Source organism: Chiloscyllium punctatum, chromosome 17 (assembly GCF_047496795.1).
Source record: "Chiloscyllium punctatum isolate Juve2018m chromosome 17, sChiPun1.3, whole genome shotgun sequence".
In the NCBI taxonomy this organism is placed as follows: Eukaryota; Metazoa; Chordata; class Chondrichthyes; order Orectolobiformes; family Hemiscylliidae; genus Chiloscyllium; species Chiloscyllium punctatum.
In genome coordinates this window covers 80,071,541-80,096,206 of record NC_092755.1, presented here as the reverse complement: position 1 = coordinate 80,096,206, position 24,666 = coordinate 80,071,541, and positions in this window count along the sequence as shown.

Sequence of the window (24,666 nt, the reverse complement as noted above, 5' to 3'; positions counted from 1 at the left end):
GTAAGCTTTTTATTGCATGGAGAGAGCAGGATGTTGGTAAATGTTGACAGCCAGCTTTTCTATCTCTTTATGGATGTGGAGGAAGGTCTTGGAATCTGTGTCCATCATGTGGGCTATCAGGCAGTCTCCAGAGAAGATGCTGGTCCAGGTCAGCATGTTGGGCCAATGCATAAATGATAACCAGAGGTTAGATATTGACCTTCCCATACATTTATCTAGGTGCCAACACAAAATCTATCCATTACTTGTTCCAACTACATTCTGCTTTCCAGTTCAGAAGATACTCCAGAGATGTGCAAAGCAACATTGCATTTCAAAGACACTGTGACACAGAAACAGCCCATCTGGTCCGTACTGATGTAGAATCCACATCAAAAACAGAGTGCTGGAGAAGCTGAGCAAGTCTGGCAGCATCTGTGGAGAGAGAAGAGAGTCAACATTTTGAGTCCATAGACTCTGAAGAGTCTGTGTTCTGACGCAGGGTCACTGGACTCAAAACATTATCTGTTTCTCTCTCCACAGATGCTGCCAGACCTGCTGTATTTCACCAGCAATTTCTATATTCTCTTAAATCCATCCACATTATTCACCTCCTCCTGCCTGCAAGTTTGATCCAGCTCTCATGACTTAGCGACATGCAGAGACAACATTGGTTTGTATCTAAACAGAGTTTTATTTCTGAAGTGTTGAATTTGTCTTTCTTCATGCTTAAAGTGTCTTGCTTTCAGTTAAGTTTCTCTTTCTGTCTGTAACCACTGATAGGTTTGATGAACAGCACAGAGACAGACACACACACATTCAGCCTCTGAACAATTGAACACAAGTTCCACATCCTAACCACTGTCTGGGAAAGGGTGTGGTTCTGGATTTCCCAATTGGGTTTATTCTGTTTAAACTCCTCCCACAAGTGAAATCTCCACAGTGACCCAATCAAATTCCTCTATGAATTTGAAGATGGGTCTCAGCTTGTTCCAATACAAAGCTGGAGGGATTTCTGCGGTGACCCACTCTGATGTAACCTACATGTCCCAGAAGAATCAAATGTTCTTGGAAGCCACCCCTGGGAATTAGGTCCCTGAGGATGGAGGTCTGACCAACTAAGAAGTGTCAGCTCATCAGAGACTGGCGTTGGTATTAGCACCAGGGGAAATGATCGCACCTGATAGGAGTTCATCACTCAGGTCCAGGATCACAGGGCCATGTGAGAAGCAGTTCAGAGAATGTTTACTAGATTAAACTTGGAATGATGGATTGCCTTATAGAGTCTTGAAGCCATATCGTACGGAAACAGATCCTTCAGTCCAACTAGTCCACACCAACCATATTTCCAAACCAAACTAAAACCAACCATGTTCCCACCTGCCAGCATTTCACCCATATCCTTCTAAACCTTTCCTATTCATGTAGTCATCTAAATGTCTTTTAAATATTGTAACTGTCCTTCATCCATCACTTCCTCTGGAGGTTCATCCCACACACTAACCACTCAGACCTCTTGGTATCATGGTAGCTCACAAACCCACCAACACACTAAAACAGCAGCTAATGAGCTTGAAAGACCTTTTACAGACAACAAGCAAAACTAATGTCATTTACAAAACACTGTGCAAGGACTGTAACACACACTACATTGGACAAACAGGCACAAAACTAGCCACCAGGATACATGAACACCGACTAGCCATGAAACGACATGATCCTCTCTCACTAGTATCCTCACATACAGATAAGGAAAGACACCACTTCGACTGGGACAACACATCCATCCTAGGACAAGCCAAACAGAGACATTCATGAGAATTCCTACAAACACAGAATTCCAACCAGATCTCTATCAACAAACACGGTGACTTTGATACCATTTACCATGCCCTGAGAAAAAGAACAGGAAATGACATCACCATAGGAAATGGCATCAACACAGGAAATGACATCACCTGACCCAAAAATATAAATCAGAAAATGGGCTACAGCAGGAGTGCTTCATCCATTCTCTCCGTGTCGGTGTGGAGTGTGTACATTCTCCCCCCGTGTCAATGTGGAGTGTGTACACTCTCCCCTGTGTTGGTGTGAAGTGTGTACACTCTCCCCTGTGTTGGTGTGGAGTGTGTACACTCTCCCCTGTGTTGGTGTGGAGTGTGTACACTCTCCCCCCGTGTTGGTGCGGAGTGATTACGTTCTCTCCCCGTGTCTGTGTGGAGTGTGAACACTCTCCCCGTGTCTGTGTGGAGAGTGTACACTCTCCCCCGTGTCAGTGCGGAGTGTGTGCACTCTCCCCCGTGTCTGTGTGGAGAGTGTACACTCTCCCCCGTGTCAGTGCGGAGTGTGTGCACTCTCCCCCCGTGTCTGTGTGGAGAGTGTACACTCTTCCCCCGTGTCGGTGCGGAGTGTGTACACGCCCCCCGTGTCTGTGCGGAATGTGTACACTCTCCCCGTGTCTGTGTGGAGTGTGTACATTCCCCCCCGTGTCTGTGTGGAGAGTGTACACTCTTCCCCCGTGTCTGTATGGAGTGTGTACACTCTCCCTTGTGTTTGTGTGGAGAGTATACACTCTCCCCCGTGTCTGTGTGGAGTGTGTACACTCTTCCCCCGTGTCTGTATGGAGTGTGTACACTCTCCCTTGTGTTTGTGTGGAGTGTGTACACTCTCCCCGTGTCTGTGTGGAGAGTGTACACTCTTCCCCCGTGTCTGTATGGAGTGTGTACACTCTCCCTTGTGTTTGTGTGGAGAGTGTACACTCTCCCCTGTGTCTGTGTGGAGTGTGTACACTCTTCCCCCGTGTCTGTATGGAGTGTGTACACTCTCCCTTGTGTTTGTGTGGAGTGTGTACACTCCCCCCGTATCTGTGTGGAGAGTGTACACTCTCCCTGTGTCTGTGTGGAGTGTGTACACTCTCCCCCCGTGTCTGTGTGGAGAGTGTACACTCTCCCCCGTGTCTGTGTGGAGAGTGTACACTCTCCCCCGTGTCTGTGTGGAGAGTGTACACTCTCCCTGTGTCTGTGTGGAGTGTGTACACTCTCCCCCCGTGTCTGTGTGGAGAGTGTACACTCTCCCCCGTGTCTGTGTGGAGTGTGTACACTCTCCCCTGTGTCTGTGTAGAGTATGTACACTCCCCCCGTGTCAGTGTGGAGTGTGTACACTCCCCCCCGTGTCTGTGTGGAGTGTGTACACTCTCCCCTGTGTCTGTGTAGAGTATGTACACTCCCCCCGTGTCAGTGTGGAGTGTGTACACTCTCCCCTGTGTCTGTGTAGAGTATGTACACTCCCCCCGTGTCAGTGTGGAGTGTGTACACTCTCCCCTGTGTCTGTGTAGAGTATGTACACTCCCCCCGTGTCAGTGCGGAGTGTGTACACTCTCCCCGTGTCAGTGCGGAGTGTGTACACTCCCCCCCGTGTCGGTGCGGAGTGTGTACACTCCCCCCCCCCCGTGTCGGTGCGGAGTGTGTACACTCCCCCCCCCTTGTCAGTGTGGAGTGTGTACACTCCCCCATGTCTGTGCGGAGTGTGTACACTCCCCCCCGTGTCTGTGCGGAGTGTGTACACTCCCCCCCGTGTCTGTGTGGAGTGTGTACACTCCCCCCCGTGTCTGTGTGGAGTGTGTACACTCCCCCCCGTGTCTGTGTGGAGTGTGTACACTCTCCCCTGTGTCTGTGTAGAGTGTGTACACTCCCCCCCGTGTCAGTGTGGAGTGTGTACACTCCCCCGTGTCTGTGCGGAGTGTGTACACTCCCCCCCGTGTCGGTGTGGAGTGTGTACACTCCCCCCTGTGTCTGTGTGGAGTGTGTACACTCCCCCCCGTGTCTGTGTGGAGTGTGTACACTCTCCCCTGTGTCTGTGTAGAGTGTGTACACTCCCCCCCGTGTCAGTGTGGAGTGTGTACACTCCCCCGTGTCTGTGCGGAGTGTGTACACTCCCCCCCGTGTCGGTGTGGAGTGTGTACACTCCCCCCTGTGTCTGTGTGGAGTGTGTACACTCCCCCCCCCCCCCCCGTGTCTGTGTGGAGTGTGTACACTCCCCCCCCGTGTCTGTGTGGAGTGTGTACACTCCCCCCCCCCCCCCACCGTGTCAGTGTGGAGTGTGTACACTCCCCCCCCTGTGTCTGTGTGGAGTGTGTACACTCCCCCCCCCCCCCCGTGTCGGTGTGGAGTGTGTACACTCCCCCCCCCCCGTGTCTGTGTGGAGTGTGTACACTCCCCCCCCCTGTGTCTGTGTGGAGTGTGTACACTCCCCCCCATGTCTGTGTGGAGTGTGTACACTCCCCCCCCCTGTGTCTGTGTGGAGTGTGTACACTCCCCCCTGTGTCTGTGTGGAGTGTGTACACACCCCCCCCCGTGTCGGTGCGGAGTGTGTACACTCCCCCCCCCCTTGTCAGTGTGGAGTGTGTACACTCCCCCCCCCGTGTCTGTGTGGAGTGTGTACACTCCCCCCCGTGTCTGTGTGGAGTGTGTACACTCCCCCCCATGTCTGTGTGGAGTGTGTACACTCCCCCCCATGTCTGTGTAGAGTGTGTACACTCCCCCCCGTGTCAGTGTGGAGTGTGTACACTCCCCCGTGTCTGTGCGGAGTGTGTACACTCCCCCGTGTCTGTGCGGAGTGTGTACACTCCCCCCCGTGTCGGTGTGGAGTGTGTACACTCCCCCCTGTGTCTGTGTGGAGTGTGTACACTCCCCCCCCGTGTCTGTGTGGAGTGTGTACACTCCCCCCCCTGTGTCTGTGTGGAGTGTGTACACTCCCCCCCCGTGTCTGTGTGGAGTGTGTACACTCCCCCCTGTGTCTGTGTGGAGTGTGTACACTCCCCCCCCCCCCCGTGTCTGTGTGGAGTATGTACACTCCCCCCCCCCCCCCGTGTCAGTGTGGAGTGTGTACCCCCCCCCCCCCGTGTCAGTGTGGAGTGTGTACACTCCCCCCCCGTGTCAGTGTGGAGTATGTACACTCCCCCCCCCCCCTGTGTCTGTGTGGAGTGTGTACACTCCCCCCTGTGTCTGTGTGGAGTGTGTACCCCCCCCCCCCCCCGTGTCAGTGTGGAGTATGTACACTCCCCCCCCCCCCCTGTGTCAGTGTGGAGTGTGTACACTCCCCCCTCGTGTCAGTGTGGAGTGTGTACACTCCCCCCCCGTGTCGGTGTGGAGTATGTACACTCCCCCCCCCCCCGTGTCAGTGTGGAGTGTGTACACTCCCCCCCCCCCCCCCCCCGTGTCGGTGTGGAGTGTGTACACTCCCCCCCCCCGTGTCTGTGTGGAGTGTGTACACTCCCCCCCCCCGTGTCGGTGTGGAGTGTGTACACTCCCCCCCCCCGTGTCGGTGTGGAGTGTGTACACTCCCCCCCCCCCGTGTCTGTGTGGAGTGTGTACACTCCCCCCCCCCCCCCCCCGTGTCTGTGTGGAGTGTGTACACTCCCCCCCCCCCCCCGTGTCGGTGTGGAGTGTGTACACTCCCCCCCCCCCCCCGTGTCGGTGTGGAGTGTGTACACTCCCCCCCCCCGTGTCGGTGTGGAGTGTGTACACTCCCCCCCCCCGTGTCTGTGTGGAGTGTGTACACTCCCCCCCCCGTGTCTGTGTGGAGTGTGTACACTCCCCCCCCTGTGTCTGTGTGGAGTGTGTACACTCCCCCCCCCCCGTGTCTGTGTGGAGTGTGTACACTCCCCCCCCCGTGTCGGTGTGGAGTGTGTACACTCCCCCGTGTCTGTGCGGAGTGTGTACACTCCCCCCCCCGTGTCTGTGTGGAGTGTGTACACTCCCCCCCCACCGTGTCTGTGTGGAGTGTGTACACTCCCCCCCCCCCTCCGTGTCTGTGTGGAGTGTGTACACTCCCCCCCCTGTGTCTGTGTGGAGTGTGTACACTCCCCCCCCCCACCGTGTCTGTGTGGAGTGTGTACACTCCCCCCCCGTGTCTGTGTGGAGTGTGTACACTCCCCCCCCTGTGTCTGTGTGGAGTGTGTACACTCCCCCCCCCCCCGTGTCAGTGTGGAGTGTGTACACTCCCCCCCCCGTGCCGGTGTGGGTTTCCTCCGGGTGCTCTGGGTTGTTCTGAACATTATGTTACTCTGATCACTGGTACATCACCAAGGACAGGCAGAGCATGTCAGAGAGTGCAGCCTTCTGCTCGTGATTTAATGAAGAGTATTGATGCTCAGCAGCACTGTCCTTAATGTTGCCAATGGTACATCAGCCTTTCCAGGCTACTGAACTCCAGAAGCAGCTCTTAGACAATCAATTCCAACATTTTCTCATCTTCCTCTCTGTTTCAGATCCATTCATTCACAGGTTTTAATACTGGCCAATACGTTTTCTCCAAGACAAAGATTACTTGTAGCTTCCATTATCCTCTGCTGCTTGACCAGCTGATATTGTGCTCGGTTGATCCTGTGAATGGAGGGTGCTTTTTTTAAGGGGGAGGGGGGGTAGAATAGATTGAGTCTGCGGCTGTTGGTGTTTCGAAGACTGAGGGGACTTCACCAAAACATAGGTTTACTATGGGGCTTGGCAGGGTGGGTGTGGAGAGGTTGTTTCCCCTCTGTGAGAGAGTCTAAGACAAGTGGGCTTCATCTTAGAGTATGAAGTCTCCCATTTAAGGAAGAAGTCACACAACACCAGGTTATAGTCCAACTAGTTTATTTGAAATCACAGGCTTTTGGAAGGTTGCCCCTTCGTCAGGTTGGTGAACCTGTTGGACTGTAACCTGGTGCTGTCTGAGGTCTGACCTTGTCCAGTCCAGTCCAACACCGGCATCTCCACAGCATGGCTCCTATTTAAGGCAAAGGTGAGGTGGAATTCCTCCTCTATCACAGAGAGTAGTGACTCTGTTGAATCATTTTCCTGCAGAAGGCTTTCAATAAATGTATTCAAGGCTGCGACAGACTTGATTTTTAATCAGGAAGGGAATGGGGATTACAGGAAAAAGTGGAGTTGAGGATAATCAGATTAACCATAACCCCATTGAAATGGCAGAGCAGACTCAATGGGCTGAAGGGCCTGGCTTTATAGTCCATGAACATATTTGTCAGCCGTGTTCAATAATAAGGAGAGGAACTTGTTAATTCTCTGTTGAACATATTGGTACAACATCAACATCAGTAATTTATAACCTTATAGTTTTACTGAAAATTTCTTAAGATTTATCCAAGCAATTAAACAAACTAAGGAATCTCTGTTTATCTTTGTCTCACTGTGAATTATGGGGTGTGCCCAGTCACTGAGGCGTTCACTCTGCCACCATTAATCACTGGAGAGAAGGTAGCCAATGATCTTCAGTGGAATAATTTCAAATGTTTGAAGGAGGCTGTTGAAAAAGCTGCCAAAAAGATGGAACGAATCTGGGGCTTCAGAAAAAACTTGCGCCCATTGCAAAGATGAGGCCATTATATTAAACCCTTATGAAATTACGGTGCCAATGAGAAGGAGTAAAGGCACAATTTATATTAGGGATGGCACTTAAGTTTGAGATGAGGAGAAAAATGTTTTACTTGGAAGGTTGTGAACCTTGGAATTCTCTCCCACAGCTCAGTCTGGGAGTCTGTTTAAGATGGAGATTGATTGATTTCTCATTCTCTGTGGGGTTCAGGATTACTGGGGGGAACAGCGTGAAGTCTTCGATAAGCCATGATCATATTGAAGGGTGGAGCAGGCTTGAAGGACCTCCTCCTGTTCCTATGCTCCTGAGAGAGGCTATGGTGATGGCTTCAGGGATTGTTCAATGATATACAGATACTAGAGACAATGGGAAATTTAACAGACGTGTTCAAAATCATAAAGGGTTTTGGTGATGTCAGTAGATAGGAACAGCCTCCAGTGGCAGGATGATCAGGAACCAAAGGATCAAAGACAGTCAGCAAATTGGAGATCAGGATTTTATTTTATGCATATCTTATAATGCAACAACAAACTGTATTTGCATAGCAACTTTGACGCAGCGAAACATCGCAAGTAATATCTTCAGTGTGACAGAAATCCTTCTCTGTGGGGATTTAAGGACAAAGCAGGGAAATAGTGCACAGAGCCAGAGGAGGTGAATGAAGTCCTTAATGAGTACTTCATATTGATATTCACCAAGGAGAAGGATATGGATGGTGGTAAGATTAGGGACAGATATTGTGGGGCATGTCCATTTTAAGACGGAGGAGGTGTTGAGTATCTTGAAACACATTAACATCCATTGGCCTGATGGGATCTATCTCAGGATACAGAGGGTGGAGGGTGAGGAGATTACTGGGGCATTGACAGAGATCTTTGTATCTTCTTTACCCACAGGCCAGGTCCCAGAAAACTGGGGAATAACCAATGTTGCTCCTTTGTTCAAGGAAGGCAACAGGGATCATCCAGGAAATTACAGGCTGGTGAGCTGTACATCAGAGGCAGGGAAATTATTGGAGAAGATTCTTAGGGTTAGATTTATTTGCATTTGGAGAAGAATGGGCTTATTTGGGGCAGGAGAAAGTGAGGACTGAAGATGCTGGAGATCAGAGCTGAAAATGTGTTGCTGGAAAAGCGCAGCAGGTCAGGCAGCATCCAAGGAACAGGAGAATCGACATTTCGGGTACGAGCCCTTCTTCCTGAAGAAAGGCTCATGCCCGAAACGTCGATTCTCCTGTTCCTTGGATGCTGCCTGACCTGCTGCGCTTTTCCAGCAACACATTTTCAGCGCTTATTTGGGGCAGTCAACATGGCTTTGCGAAGGGAAGTTCTTGTCTCACAAATATGATTGAGTTTTTTTAAGAAGTGACGAAAATGGTTGATGAGGGTAGGGCAGTGGAGGTTGTCTATTTGGACTTCACTAAAACATTTGACAAGGTCCCTCATGGGAAGCTGGCCCAGAAGATTAAATAAAATGGAAGCCTTGTGTGCCGGGGAGCTGAACACAAAATTGACATGGCCATAAAAGACCACAGGGTAGTTGTGAAGGGTTTATCTTTTAGATTCCCTACAGTGTGGAAACAGGCCCTTCAGCCCAACAAGTCCATACCGACCCTCCGAAAAGTAACCCACCCAGACCCATTTCCCTCTGACTATTGCACCTAACTCTATGGGCAATTTAGCATGGCCAATTCACCTGGCCTGCACATCTTTGGACTGTGGGAGGAAACCGGAGCACCCGGAGGAAACCCACGCAGACACGGGGAGAACGTGCAAACTCCACACAGTCGCCTGAGGCTGGAATCGAACCTGGATCCCTGGTGCTGTGAGGCAGCAGGGCTAACTACTGAGCCTGTATGTCTCTGATCAGTGGTGTTCCGTAGGGATCAGTTCTGAGACCTTTGTTATTTGCAATATATGTAAGTGTTTTGGATAAAAATGTAAGTCATCTGATTGTTAAGTTCATAGCTGACATGAAAATTGGTGGAGTAATGGATAGGGAGGAAGGATATGAAAGGATACAGCAGGATATAGGAGAAATTGGACAAACTTGGATTGTTTTAGTTAAAGCGTTGGAGACTGAGGCATGACCTGATAGATGTATGTAGAATTATGAGGGGCATGGATAGGGTGGACAGTTGGAGTCTCTTTCCCAAATTGGAATGTCAAATAGTAGGGGGCACAGGTTTAAGGTGAGAAGGAGAAGGATTAAGAGGGATGTGTGAGGCAAGTATTTTACACAGAGGGTGGTGAGTGTCCGGAAGGTATTGCCAGGGAAGGTGGTAGAAGCAGATATGATAGCAATGTTTAATAGATATTTAGACAGACACATGGACAGGCAGGGAATAGAACGATGTGGACCATGAGCAGGAGATGGCATTAGTTTGGAAAGGCATCATGGTTAGCTCAGACAACAGTAGGCTGTTCCTGTGCTGTACTGTTCATGTTCTAACACATCTGTATTCACACTAATGCAGAAAAATGTAAGATTCAGCCCCTGAATCTTTGTCTGCGATGTACATGAGCTGGTCCGAGATGGATTTGCAATTTCCACAGTTTCCAGTGACAGAGATTGATGGAGAAAGTGAAATGAACACATGTGATATTTTCTGATTCTCTGATGCTTGTCCTCCCTCATCTATCCTCAAGGACCTGTTGGGACGTGATGACTTTGCTCACTTGATATCTGGCTACAAATTGTAACTTGCATCCAATGCTTCAGTTGGCAGACTGCGTGTGCCGCTTCCCCTTGTCTCTTTAATCATTCATTCTGTTATCTCCAATTCTTGTTCAAATGCTTTCCAATCCCTGCCAGGTTTAAATTTGATCTTGTGATTTTTTTTGTTCACCAACTTACATTCATGACACACTGTCAATGCAGTAAAACTTCCCCAGGCCCTTTGCAGTTGAGTTACCAAAGGAAACTTCAGGTGGAGCTATTTAAGAATGTGGATGAGCAAGAGCTGGTTCTGCAAAGCAGGAGAAAGGTTCGAGATACGTGGCTGGGTTCTGCTTGTCTCCCAGTTTCAATCTATTTACATTACAACAATCGATTCAGTTTGTTCTTTCTCCTATTTCTCTGTGTAATGGAACATATAAACTACCTTTTACTATTTCACTGCAGTAACTAATCAAGCCTCTCTCGGCAGCTTCTTCCCAACCTGAGACTCCCTATCAACTGGGAGGACAGGCAGTTATTGCATGGAACCCACTACCAGTTACAATGCTCCCTATAAGCCAGACCCACTCCGGAATTGGAGGTCTATCATTGCCCCCTTAATAGTCACTGGGAGAAAATCCAGGAACTTTCTTCTGAACAGCACTGTGGGTGTCCCCACAGCTCCTCAGACAATTAGGATCATAAACGCTGACCTTGCCCACAATGTACACAGCCTCAAGAATGGGTGTAAAAAGAATGTGTTGCATTGTCTGTCAGACATTGCTGGAGTCAGTGCTGGTGGGAATGTGAGTGAGTTTGGTTGAGCCATTTTCTTATTCTCAGCATCTCCCTCTGATGTCATTGCGATACTCCACAGTGGATCGGTGCTTTAATATCCAGAGCCGGTACTCTGAGCCTGGCCAACGTTCAGTGTTGTCAAAGCTGCTTGATTAATTGTGATTGCCCAAAATGAAACTAAGCAAAAAGAAATTGAACAAAGCTTTGAGTGTAATAACATTGAAGAGAACCGAAATCATTCAGTTAGAGGGGATGTGTACTTACAGCTTGAATCTTGTGACAGTCCAGGCCAATAGAAAGTCTTCCCTTTAGCCTGCCCATGAAGAGATCGGTATGAGGCAGAGTGTCCACACTGGATCTGAAGAAGGGCCGTGTCAAACCACTTGTCCCATTCATAGTGCTCCCACTTTTCCAGGAAACAAAGTTGCCTCAAACTGGAATTGGCAAAGCCTAATATCCAAATGATCCATATTTTAAATTCACAATTATTATTCCAAAAAACCAAAATGGCCAATGAAATGGTAACATTACATACACAGACAGGGCTTGTGATGTCAGTTTGTTGCAACAGTCTTCAGGATTTGTCTGCACATGTGCTGATGATGTCACTGTACCCCATATACAGTGACATCAGCACCAATGCATGTACAGTGACATCATCACCTGCACATGTGCAGTAACATTAGCACAAGTGCATGTACAGCGACATTAGCATTAGTGCATGTACAGTGATATCGGTATCAATACATGTCCAGTAACATTAGCACCAGTGCATGTACAGTGACATCAGCATCAATGCATATTCAGTGACATCAGCATCAATGCATGTACAGTGACATTAGCATTAGCATATGTAAGGTGACAGTAGCATCAATGCATATTTGGTGACATCAGCATTAATGCATGTAAAGTGACATCAGCACCTGTGCATATGTAGTGACATTAGCAGAGCTTTGTAGCTGATGTCCTAAAACAGATCTCCCATCCCTTGGAGCTGCTTGGCAAGGTGTTCTGTTGAGCGTTGTGGTTTGAAATGAGGTCCAGGATGGCATATGGGCACAGGCTTTCATGCAGATGGCAGGCACCTTGAGAATACCAGGTGGGAAACAAACACATGGGGAAATCCTAGGCTTAGAGACAGGCTGGAGCACGAAAGCAAGGCATTTACTGTACACTGACTCTTTGAAAAAAAAGAACTGCAGATGCTTCAAAATCTGAAACAAAAAACACACAAATCACTAGAAAAAAACCTAGCAGGTCAGGCGACATCTGTGGAGAGAGAACAGGGTTAACATTTCAGGAAATTACAAAGACAGTGTTGGATTTGAGAGCATGGAGTGCAGTCAGTTAACTGGACCTGAAGTGTTAACCCTGATTTTTCTCTGTGGGAGCTTCCAGGCCTGATGAGTTTCTCCAGTGATTTCTATTTTTAGTTTATGCTGATTCATTAATTTGGCTGCAGAGCATAAGAAGTTGGAGCTGAGTCGACCATTCAGCCCCTTGATCCTGCTGCCTCATTTATGAAGGTCATGGTCTTCTGTTTCCATCTTATTTTGCCTGCACTATCTTCATATACTTTCGTACTCAGCAGCCCTCAGTCTCAGGCATGTATGTTATCATCGACTAAGGGAGTCCACAGTAAAACTGGGAATGGGATATACTGTCCCGATTCATTTTGAAGACTTCAAAATGGATCTCCAGGACACAGATTCCTAAGAATTGCAGCTTTTTCATTAGTTCTTCCCTCTGGGTCTCCACAATGCTCTGGGGTTGAGAATTCCACAGACTCACCACACTCTGGGGTGAAGGCACCTTTTGACATCTCAATTGTATATGTAACTTTATTCTGGCTTCTGAATTCTGCAGCTGGGTCTAGGTCACTCTCAGCATTTAATTACTCAAGCTCCTCAATAATTTTGCATTTATCAATGAGATCAACTCTTATTTTTCGCCAATGAATATTTGGCCTATTCAGTTTCTCCTCGTGAGCCAATCACTTTGCCAGAGGATCCTCTCTAGTGAACCTCTGTTTCAATTCCTGCTGAAACAAATATTTCTTTTCTTGTAAGTAACAGCTGGGTTGATTATCCCTGATTTTCATAAAACTGTGGGGAGAGGGGAGTGATGTAGGAATAGCACAGGGTTCCTGCATATCCCTACCATCAAACCAAGGAAAACCATGGAGCACGGTCACAATGAAGCAGTGAGTGGATCTGGTTTTGACTGGGGATGGACGGGGATGTTACAGAGATCATATGATGGGAACCATGGGATCTGGTGAAGGTTAAAAGGAAAGATCAAGTAGCAGGAGAGTGTCTAGTTATAGTTTTTTGATCAGTTGTACTTTCATGGGATATGGGCCTCTCTGGCAAAGCCAGCATCTATGGTTCATCCTTAATTGCCCCTGAACTGAGTGACTGGCTGGATCATTCCAACGGGCAGTTAAGAGTCATCCCCATTGCTGTGGGTCAGGAGTCACTTGTAGGTCATACCCAGCAAGGACAACAGACTCCCCTCCTGAAGGGGCTTTAATGAATTAGATGGGCTTTTTTCACAATAATCTAGATAGTTGTCATGGTCATCATTTATCAGACAAACTTTCAGTTCCACAATTCCTTTGATTAATTTAAGTAAATTAAGTAGTTGAAGACAACAGTAATCTCTCCCTCAACATCAGCAAATCAAAGGAGCTGCTGTTTGTCTTCAGGAAGTGGGGTGGAGGACACGCCCGAGTCTGTATCTCTGGCTCAGAGCTTCAAGTTTCTTAACTGTAACATCCATGTTGATGCTACACCAATGGCTCTACTTCAGTTGTTGGTAAAGTGCTGGAAATGGTTTTAAGAGATAGGATTTATAATCATCTAGAAAAGAATAATTTGATTAGGGATAGTCAGCACGGTTTTGTGAAGGGTAGGTCGTGCCTCACAAACCTTATTGAGTTCTTTGAGAAGGTGACCAAACAGGTAGATGAGAGTAAACCGGTTGATGTGGTGTATATGGATTTTAGCAAGGCGTTCGATAAGGTTCCCCACAGTAGGCTATTGTACAAAATGTGGAGGAATGGGATTGTGGGAAATATAGCAGTTTGGATCAGTAATTGGCTTGCTGAAAGAAGACAGAGGGTGGTGGTTGATGGGAAATGTTCATCCTGGAGTCTAGTTACCAGTGGTGTACCACAAGGGTCGGTGTTAGGTTAGGGTTAGGGGTTCGTCATTTTTACAAACAACCTGGATGAGGGTGTTGAAGGGTGGGTTAGTAAATTTGCAGACAACACTAAGATCGGTGGAGTTGTGGATAGTGATGAAGGATGTTGTAGGTTACAGAGAGACACAGATAAGCTGCAGAGCTGGGCTGAGAGGTGGCAAATGGAGTTTAATGCGAACACATGTGAGGTGATTCACTTTGGTCGGAGTAACCAGAATGCAAAGTATTGGGCTAATGGTAAGATTCTTGGTAGTGTAGTTGAGCAGAGAGATCTCGGTGTCCAGGTACACAGATCCTTGAAAGTTGCCACCCAGGTTGACAGGTTGTTAAGAAGGCATACAGTGTTTTAGCTTTTATTAATAGAGGGATCGAGTTCCGGAACCATGAGGTTATGCTGCAGCTGTCCAAAACTCTGGTGCGGCCGCACTTGGAGAATTATGTACAGTTCTGGTCACCGCATTATAAGAAGGATGTGGAAGCTTTGGAAAGGGTGCAGAGGAGATTTACTAGGATGTTGCCTGGTATGGAGGGAAGGTCTTACTAAGAAAGGCTGAGGGACTTGAGGCTGTTTTTGTTAGAGAGAAGAAGGTTGAGAGGTGACTTAATAGAGACATATAAGATAATCAGAGGGTTAGATAGGGTGGACAGGGAGAGCCTTTTTCCAAGTATGGTGACGGCGAGCACGAGGGGGCATAGCTTTAAATTGAGGGGTAATAGATATAGGACAGATGTCAGAGGTAGTTTCTTTACTCAGAGAGTAGTAAGAGTACGGAATGCTTTACCTGCAACGGTAGTAGATTCGCTAACTTAAAGTACATTTACGTCGTCATTGGACAAGCATATGGACGTACATGGAATAGTGTAGGTTAGATGGGCTTCAGATTGGTATGATGGGTCGGCACAACATCGAAGGTTGAAGGGCCTGTACTGCACTGTAATGTTCTATATTCTATGTCCCTCGGGAGGCTAAGGAAATTTGGCATGGCTGGCCTATTTTTATAGATGCACCATAAACCAACATCCTATCCGGATGCATCACAGCTTGGTATGGCAACTGTTCTGTCCAAAATCCCAAGAAACTACAGAGAGTTGTGAACACATCACTGCCCATCACACAAACCCAGCCTCCCATCCATTGACTCTGTTTATACTTCCCACTGCCTCGGGAAAGCAACCAACATAATCAAAGACCCCTCGCACCCCAGTTATACTCACCTCCACCCTCTTCCGTCAGGCAGAAGATACAACAGTTTGAATTGTACAGCTTCTTCCCTGCTGTTATCAGAACTATGAACAGACCTCTCATATATTAGAGTTGATCTTTCTCTGCATCTTCTATGTACCTGTAATACTGTATTCTGCATTGTGTTCTATGACCCTGATGTAGTAATGTCTAGATGGCAAGCAAACAATACATTTCACTGTATCCTGGTACACGTGACAATAATAAAACCAATCAAATCACATCCCATGAAATTACAGCAGCTGCTGTGGTGGTAAAGAGACCTGAAGTATCACATTTTTCTGTAAGAGGTGGTTACCATGTGGAGTGATACTGCGCTGAATTCAAAACAGAATTGGTTAAATTCTCCAAAGCACAGCAAATGAAGAGGCCGTGGGAGGAAGAGCAGGAAATGGGACTAACTGAGTAGCTCTTTTGAAGAGCCAGTACAGACTTGATGGGCTGATGGGGCTCATTCTGTGCTGGATGTATGAACATGTAATGCTTTGGTCTGTCCGTGAGTTCTTCTACCTTACAGCAGTGATTACATTGCAGACCCACGGCTGCTGGAAAGGTTTAGGGACCGTCTGGGCTGAGGGGAGATGCAAAAAAAAGACAAGACCTTTCTTTGTTTCTTTTCTCTTCTTTCACAGTACAGCATCAGTTTACATTCTGATTGCAGAAGCAGCCTTGGGATAGTCATTTTCATTCAAGGAGCTGCATTAATTCAGGATCCTGTTGTTATTGTGAGACACCAGGCAGCGCCTGACAGATCAGCAGCTGATGGTACAGTGACTGAGGGGGTGTGACAAACTGCTGTTCATGCCAACACGGAGAAGCTTCAAGACTATGACTGGTTCCTGAGAAACCAGTGGGGTGTGCTGCTCTTGATGACTATATCTAAATGGGATACCAATATATTTAATAGACATCATTTACCCGATACCTTGCAACAAGGTGCAGTGACTGAAGCACCACATCAGTATATTTCCATCCCAGCCCTAACAAAGATGCAGGACATTTCAAATCCCTTGCCTCTTGTATGCAAAACCCCATCACCTTGGATTAGTCTATCTTCGGTATCTTGTAATTTTGCATTTTGTAAAACAGAAGGTATGATTTTCAATAACCTTTAGTGCTGTCATAGTTTGGGAGATTTGGCATTATTTCATACAATAATCCTCAGTGCAGCTTTCTCTAATTCTCTCATATCGCTATTTAATTACTGTTTAAGATAATTTGATGAAACAGCACAATTTCGAAAGAGAGCTCTCCGCAGATTCCTCAGCCACTGTTCATCCCTCAAGCAACAGCACAGATGACAACAGATTTTCTGCTTATTACTGCTTGGGATCTTGCTGTGTACGCAGGTGTTATTACAATACAACAGTGACCACATTTCAATAAATGCTTCAGTAGGCAGGAGGTTAAACAAGCAGGAACCATGGCTGTTTCCTCAAATCCCCTCTAAAACCCTACCCTCAGTCCAAAATTATTGCCTCCTTGTTATTAATCCTTTGACGGAGGGGAACAGCTGCTTCCTGTCCCCCTGTCCATGTCCCTCAGACACTTACACACCTCTAATGGGTCCCCCTTCAGCCATCTCTGCTCCAAAGAAGGTTCCTATTCAAAGATAATCTGGGTTGATTTTGGCTTGTGCACAGGAGACTGGAAAACCACAGGAGATCAGGAGTTTGAGAGCTGGTGTTTCGAGCATAAGCCCGTCATCAGGAATGTTGAAGAGCATATGCTTGAAACATTAACTCTCTTCATCCTCGGATGCTACCTGACTGGCTGTGCGTTTCCAGCGCCACACTTTTTGACTCTGATTTCCAGCATCTGCAGTCCTCACTTTCTCCCACAGGAGACTGGCCAAGTGTGACCAGTCCGTCAGGAAGGGCAGCTCATCAGCTCCAAGCCACAGCAAGAACGATTGACTGGGACCACATCGACTGGTCCAGCAGGCTGGGCGGTGGGCAAGAAGATGACCAGTGGGGTTGGAAAGAATGAGGTAGGTGTGTTAACTTGGCAGAGACAGTGTGGCCTGGAGTATCTTTGCATTGAGGGTACTGAGTGGGAGCGAGATGAAAATGGCAAGAGAGTCCTAATTGGATCCAAATTCCAATCCTAAAAGGGGCATTTATTGATGAGGTTTCCTCTGGAGTACAGTATGCACTTCTGGTCGCCCTGTTATTATTAAACTGGAGAGGGTTCTGAAGAGATTAACCAAGATATTGCCAGGTTTGAGTTAAAAGGAGAGGCTGGATAGGCTAGGATTGTTGTCACTGAAGTGTAAGAGATTGAGAGATGACCTTGTGGAGGTTTATAAACTAATGAGGGGAATAGATAAGGGCAATAGCAAACATCTTTTCCCTCGGGCGGGAGCGCTCAAAACTAGGGGGTCATATTTTTTAACATGAGAGGAGAAAGATTGAAAAAGGGCATGGGGATAACCTTTCTTACAAAGAGAATGGCTCAAGAGTGGAATGAACATCCAAAGGAAGCGGTGGATGTGGATACAGTTACAACATTTCAAATTTAAATAAGGTCCTGATTATGAAAGGCTTGGAGGGATATGGGCCAAGCGCAGGCAGGTGGGACTAGTTTAGTTTGGGATTATGGTCGGCATGGAGTGATTGGGCTGAAGCGTCTATTTCCACACTGTATGACCTTATGACTCTATTGGGGAAAGCAGACACTTTGTGTGTCCAATGTAGACCCAATGTGAGGTACAACAGATCATTCAGCAGCAAAATGGGAAATTAACGGGGCTTAGGGGTAGTGTCCCTACCCTGGACCATGAGGCCCAGATTCAAGTCACACCTGCTCCAGAGGTGTGTAATTACATCTTTGTGTAAATACACAGCAGGACAGGCAGCATCTGAGAAGCAGGAAAATCAATAAGCCCTTCATCAGGAACCTGCCCGAAACATCAATTCTCCTGCTCCCCTGATGCTGCCTGACCTGCTGTAATTAGAGCAATAGGTTACATTTTAAGAATATAGAGCCTTCGTTAGACCCCATTTGGAATATTGTGTTCATTTCTGGTCTCCTTATTATAGAAAGGATGTGGAAGCTTTAGAGAGGGTGCAGAGGAGATTTACCAGGATGCTGCCTGGATTGGAGGGTGTGTCTTATGAAGAGAGTTTGAGGGAGCTAGGGTTTTTCTCCTTGGAGTGAAGAAGGATGAGAGGTGACTTGATAGAGGTGTACAAGATGTTGAGAGGTATATATAGAGTGGATAGTCTGAGACCTTTTCCCCAGGCTGAAATGGCTATCACGAGGGGGCATAATTTTAAGGTGATTGGTGAAAGGTTTAGGGGAGAGGTAGGTTTTTTTACATAGAGAGTGGTGGGTGTGTGGAATACAATGCCAGTGGTGGTAGTAGAGAGACATACATTAGGGACATTTAAGCGACTCTCGGAGAGACACGTGGATGTTAGTAAAATGTAGGGTATGTAGGTTAGTTTTATCTTAGAGTAGGATAAAAGGTCGACATGATATCAAGGGCCAAAGGGCCTGTACTGTGCTGTACTGTTCTATATTCTAAATTCTATGTTATTGAGGGCTCTCAACTTCAGCTTTAAGCTCCTAATACCCCATTAGTCTGCATCTGACCAAGTGAAAATTTAGTCCTATGATATATATGCAGTTCTGATCCCTACATTATAGGAAGGGTGTGATTGCACTGGAGGGAATGCAGAGGAGATTCCCCAGGATGTTGCCTGGGATGGAGCATTTCAGCAATGAAGGGAGGCAGGATAAGCTCGGGCTTTTATCTTTAGAGCAGAAATGGCTGAGGGGGGACCTGATAGAGGTGTATAAGATTCTGAGGGACGTGGACAGGGGGAACAGGAAGCAGCTGTTCCCCTCAGTTGAAGAGTCAATAACAAGGAGGCAATAATTTTAAGCAGGAGTTTTACAGGGGATTTGAGGTAACAGAATCTGGAATGCACTGTCTGGGGCTAGAAGCCTCACAACCTTTAGAAAGTACTTGGATGAGCCACTTGAAATGTCCACGGTGGCACAGTGGTTAGGGCGGCACGGTGGCACAGTGGTTAGCACTGCTGCCTCACAGCACCAGAGACCTGGGTTCAATTCCCACCTCAGGCGACTGTCTGTGTGGAGTTTGCACGTTCTCCCTGTGTCTGCATGGGTTTCCTCCGGGTGCTCCGGTTTCCTCCCACAGTCCAAAGATGTGCAGGTCAGGTGAATTGGCCATTCTAAAATTGCCCGTAGTGTAAATGTAGGGGTAAATGTAGGGGTATGGGTGGGTTGCGCTTCGGCGGGGCGGTGTGGACTTGTTGGGCCGAAGAGCCTGTTTCCACACTGTAAGTAATCTAATCTAATCTAACATTCAAGGCTATGGGCCTAGTGTGGCAAAGTGGGACTGGTATAGGGAGTACCTTATTTGGTACAAACTCAATGGGCCAAAGGGCCTCTTTTGTACTGTGTGATTCCACTCCTCATTTCTACACTCGGAATATTAATTGCTCCATTCCCCTTTCTAATGGGAATGCCGATGTAGAGAGAGTGTAACAGAAGCGTTTACATCCTTTTGGTGCTTGAGTTGATCCTGAGTTGAGTTTTGTAACCACAAATCTGTGCTGTCGCTAAGACCGCCTATTCCCACGTTGATAAGCTGTTCTGACCGCACTGTAGTGTCAGAGTGCTAACATAAGCCATCTTCATTATCCTTACTGCCTCTTTGCTACAGGAACCTTGGAGAGTGTGCTTACACAGATGTCAGACTTTAAATGCATATTAGAATGAATCCAAGTCAACTTGTTGTGTATTCTCCTTAAGTAGCCTCAACGGTTGTGTGGATTAATCTTGAACAGTCACAGACTGGAGCTTTCTGTTTAAATAAAATGAGTAATAAGTTGTTTTAAAATAAAAAAAAATTGTCACTCTCCTCACATCACAGCAAGGTCCAGAGTGAAGTCATGGGGCTTGTTAAACAACACAAACCAATCTGGGTTTAAAGGAAGACAGAGTAAGAAGCAGATTATCATCAATCAGCATTATTTCTAGCAGCTGTTGGTGTATAACATTAATATTAGACTCCTGACTGGAAGTAAGTTTGTTTATCAACATCAAACCAATGCCTCAAGCTAAATGTCAACAGCCTGTTGATAAGAATCAGTGTGAGTTGCCCTTTTAGATCCAAGGGAGACATAAGAATACAGGGTGGTACTGTAGACAAGATGAAGTCTGATTAAAATGAGCCGACTCCATTACTCAATATGATCACAGCTAAACTAGAACTTTACCTTTATCTTCCTGTCCACTCCGTGCACCGCTCGATTCCTCAGAAATCTGTATTAGCGTTAAGTGTATGAAACAAAGAAGAATTTTATTACCTTTGAATCCTGAGAAAAAAATAATAAACCACAGCATCAAACCAACAGTTTCAGATCTTAAGAAGTGGGTGGGGCCAGTACAAAAAGGGAAATCAAGAAAATGTAGTTTAAAAAGTTCTTAATGTCGTTGATTTGTTACAGTTGAACTTGAGACCGAGGCTGTTTATTTGATTTCTACTATCCTCAGCAATAATGAAGTTTGTAATCATTGGAATCTCAATGAGTGGGTTCTTCTCTGCTTGTCTTATCACTGGTGTTGGTTTCAAAATGTTGATAAGTTAGTAGAGAGAGAGAGAGAGAGAGAGAGTATTTCCGTCCTCGCTGTTACAAATGCATTGTTTTCTTCTCTCCCTGCTGCTCTGCCAAGCAAATACTAAAATATAATTCATTTGTATGCTCCAGAATCTGCTCCATTGGCTTTTGAAGGTGGATATGTGCAGAGAGTCTTTTCATGTCAAATATGTACAAATTTTCATCCAAGTGTAAGTTAAAACTGAGGGTGCAAGTTTCTTGATGCTTGTGCTTGGCAGAATCTCCACAGTGTTGAAACAGGTCATTCAGTCCAACGGATCCACTCGACCCTCTGAAGTGCATCCCATCCAGACCCACCCCCTACACTAACCCATGGGCAACGCACCCATCCTACAAATCTCTGGACACTGTGGGGGTAATTTCCCACAGTCAATTCACCTTTACCTGCAAATCTTTGGACCATGGAAGGAAACTGGAGCAAACCCACGCAGACACAGGGAGAATGCGCAAACTCCACACAGACAGTCACCTGAGGGTGGAATCGAACCTGGGATCCTAGTGCTGTGAGGCAGCAGTGTTAAACTGCCGGCACCGTGGCTCAGTGGTTAGAACTGCTGCCTCACAGCAGCAGGGTCCCAGGTTCGATTCCAGCCTCAGGCGACTGACTGTGTGGAGTTTGCATATTCTCCCTGTGTCTGTGTGGGTTTCCTCTGGGTGCTCCAGTTTCCTCCCACAGTCCAAAGATGTGCAGGTCAGGTGAATTGGCCATGCTAAATTGCCCATAGTGTTAGGTGCATTAGTCAGAGGGAGATGGGTCTGGGTGGGTTACTCTTCAGAGGGTCGGTGTGGACTTGTTGGCTGAAGGGCCTGTTTCCACACTGTAGGGAATCTCATCTAAACACGGAGCAATTGTGCCATCCAAGTTGCTGTTAATACTGAACAAGTTAAAGAGCTTGGACAGCCTAATGAGAATGTGTTCAGTTATTCTTGCCATAGCAACCAAACTGAAGAAATCAATCTTAGTGTTTATCAATGCAGGGCATCTAGAATGTGATTTGCCCAGTACCACCAACAACTATTGTATAGGAACTAAAATGTGGTAAGCAATATTCGTGCCAAGTAATCACCATCTGCAACAAGAGAGAACCTATCCACCACCCTTGGATATTTAATGCAATCACTGAATTCCCCACTATCTACTTTCTGGGGTTACCATTGACCAGAAATTGAATTCCACCAGCCACATCAGTACAGTGGCTACGGGAGGAGGTGACAGGATGAGAATTCTGTGATGGGTAATTCACCTCCTAACTCTACCATCAACAAGGCACCAGTCAGGCCCATTCCTGATGAAGAGCTTACATTCAAAACCTCGACTCTCCTGCTCCTCAGATGCTGCCTGACTGGCTGTGCTTTTCCAGCATTGCACTTTTTGACTCTGATCGCCAGCATCTGCAATCCTCATTTTCTACAAGTCAGATACATCATGGAATATGCCCTACTGGGTCAAGATGGGTCAATGGAGTTTGAATAAAGATTAGGCATGACCACACTGAATAGCTGAACAGCTGGAGGGGCTGAGTGATCTGCTCCTGTTTCTATGAGGGGCTGAATGGTCTCATCCTGTGGCTATATGACCTTGTAGCAATTAGTCTGTGATTTGCAAATCCTTGGAGACCCTCTTACTTAAGTACTTGGCCTTATCTGTGAATCAGTTGAGTAGAATTGTTTTCTGTCCAGCTAGAATTATCTTTTGAAGTAGACTGTTGCACGTAGAGGCCAGGATTTCAGACCCTGGGTCACAGCTTTAATAATTACTTAATTAGTTTTCTTAAACAGCATTGCAGTGAAGCTGGGATTAGGCCGTTATATTTTTATTGCCCTTAGCCCTTATTCGTTCAGTCAATGCCACCAAGACAGCACAGCTTGCAATTTGAAGATATACATTCTCAAGAAGTCACACTTCAGATCAGCTGTAATCTAATAGATTGCTAGAGGAGGCTCAAGGGAGCTGTTCTTGTTTCAGATAGTTACACTGCGCTGTGCAGTGAAGAATATTAACTGCATCTTTACACATTGTTAGAATATGGTGTCTTTATGCATTTCTGCTGTCAGCTGATTAAAAAGTGTTTCTAAGATGAAGCCGGGTCTCCTGCTCAGTTGGCGAAAGAAGCCAGAAGCTAAGATACAATGTGGAGGGGAGGAGGCACACACATAACACAAATGGCAGCATGGACCAGTTGGGGAGTAAAGGTCTATCTAAAATCCACCCAACAGCTTGTAGAATCCCCACAGTGTGGAAGCAGGCCTTTGGGTTTGTCAGGTCCACACCAACCCTCCCAAATAGCATCCCACCCAGACCCATCACCCCACCCTATCCCTATAACCCCACAACCAATTCACCTAACCTGCACATCTTTGGCCCGTGGAGGAGAACGGAGCACCTAGAGGAAACCCAAGCAGACACAGGGAGAATGTGCAAACTCCACATAGACAGTTGCCCAAGGCTGGACTCAAACCCGAATGCCTGACGCTGTGAGGCAGCAGTGTTAACCATTGAGCCACCGTGCCACCCACAAACTCTTACCTAAATCTTCAACTCTATCTCCATGAATCATCATGCCATCAGCTAATGGAAATGTTTTTCTTTCTTGTGCATCTTATCTAAACATGTTATAATTTCATACACATCGATTGTATCTCAATTCAATTTCATTTCTTCTTGGGAGAAAAACTCCAGTTTCCTCAATCTGACCCTGTCACAAAAATCCCTCATCCCCGGAATCATTTGGGTAAATCTCTCTCCAAGACCCTATTGAGCTTCCTGAAGCAACCAGACCAGGGACAAAACTCTACTTGTGGACTAACCAGAGTTAACTGCACTCTCAATATTTCTACTACCTTCAAAACTTGAGGCACATACTCTCCCCTGGTCCCTCATTCCAGCATTCCTGTAGTGATTGGAACCAGCTTGACCCCATTGATTATGAGATCGTTGCTTGGGGTAGTAAAACCTTAGCCAATCCAGAAAAACCTGGCTGACCAATATAAACCAGGAGATTTAGAGTCTCCTCAGTTTAAGGCACTGATTCTGTGCTAGTTGGTGCTACAGTCAGTGTGTGAGTGCTGCTATTGGTTTCTGTTTTATCGGGGTAGGGTCGAACCTGATTCCTGAACCGGCTGAATTATGAGGAAAAAAAAGAAAAAAGTCAAAAAAAAAGGAAAGAAGAAGAAAAAGAATAACCAAGACGTTAGAATCTCCACAGTTCAGGGACTGACTCTGAGCTGACTGGCCTCAGCCAGTGTACTGTGTACTGTGTACGTAAAGGGTGGCTTGGTGATAGGATATTGCCTCTGAGCAATTGTTTCAGCTTGGACATCAAAGGTAATGAATCACAAAAATAATTATTCCAATTCAGACTACCATCCTTGTCTTGCTGAAGTTTTTTGTTACTACAATTTTATTAATTTGTTTTCATTTCACTATATTTGATACTATGAGAAAGTGAGGATTGCAGATGCTGGAGATCAGAGCTGAAGAGTGTGTTGCTGGAAAAGCACAGCAGGTCAGGCAGCATCCGAGGAGCAGGAAAATTGACATTTTGAGCAGAAACACTTCATCAGGAAGGGTTGATTCTCCTGCTCCTCAGATGCTGCCTGACCTGTTGTGCTTTCCCAGCACCACACTCTTTGACTATATTCTGTACTGCCAATTCCAGTGTGCAAACATGGTCAGTACAACACACTAACTGGTGCAATTCAATTCTGAGATCAAACTACTGATTAGCAGCTCAGAATAATTAGAAGATTGGAAGCACC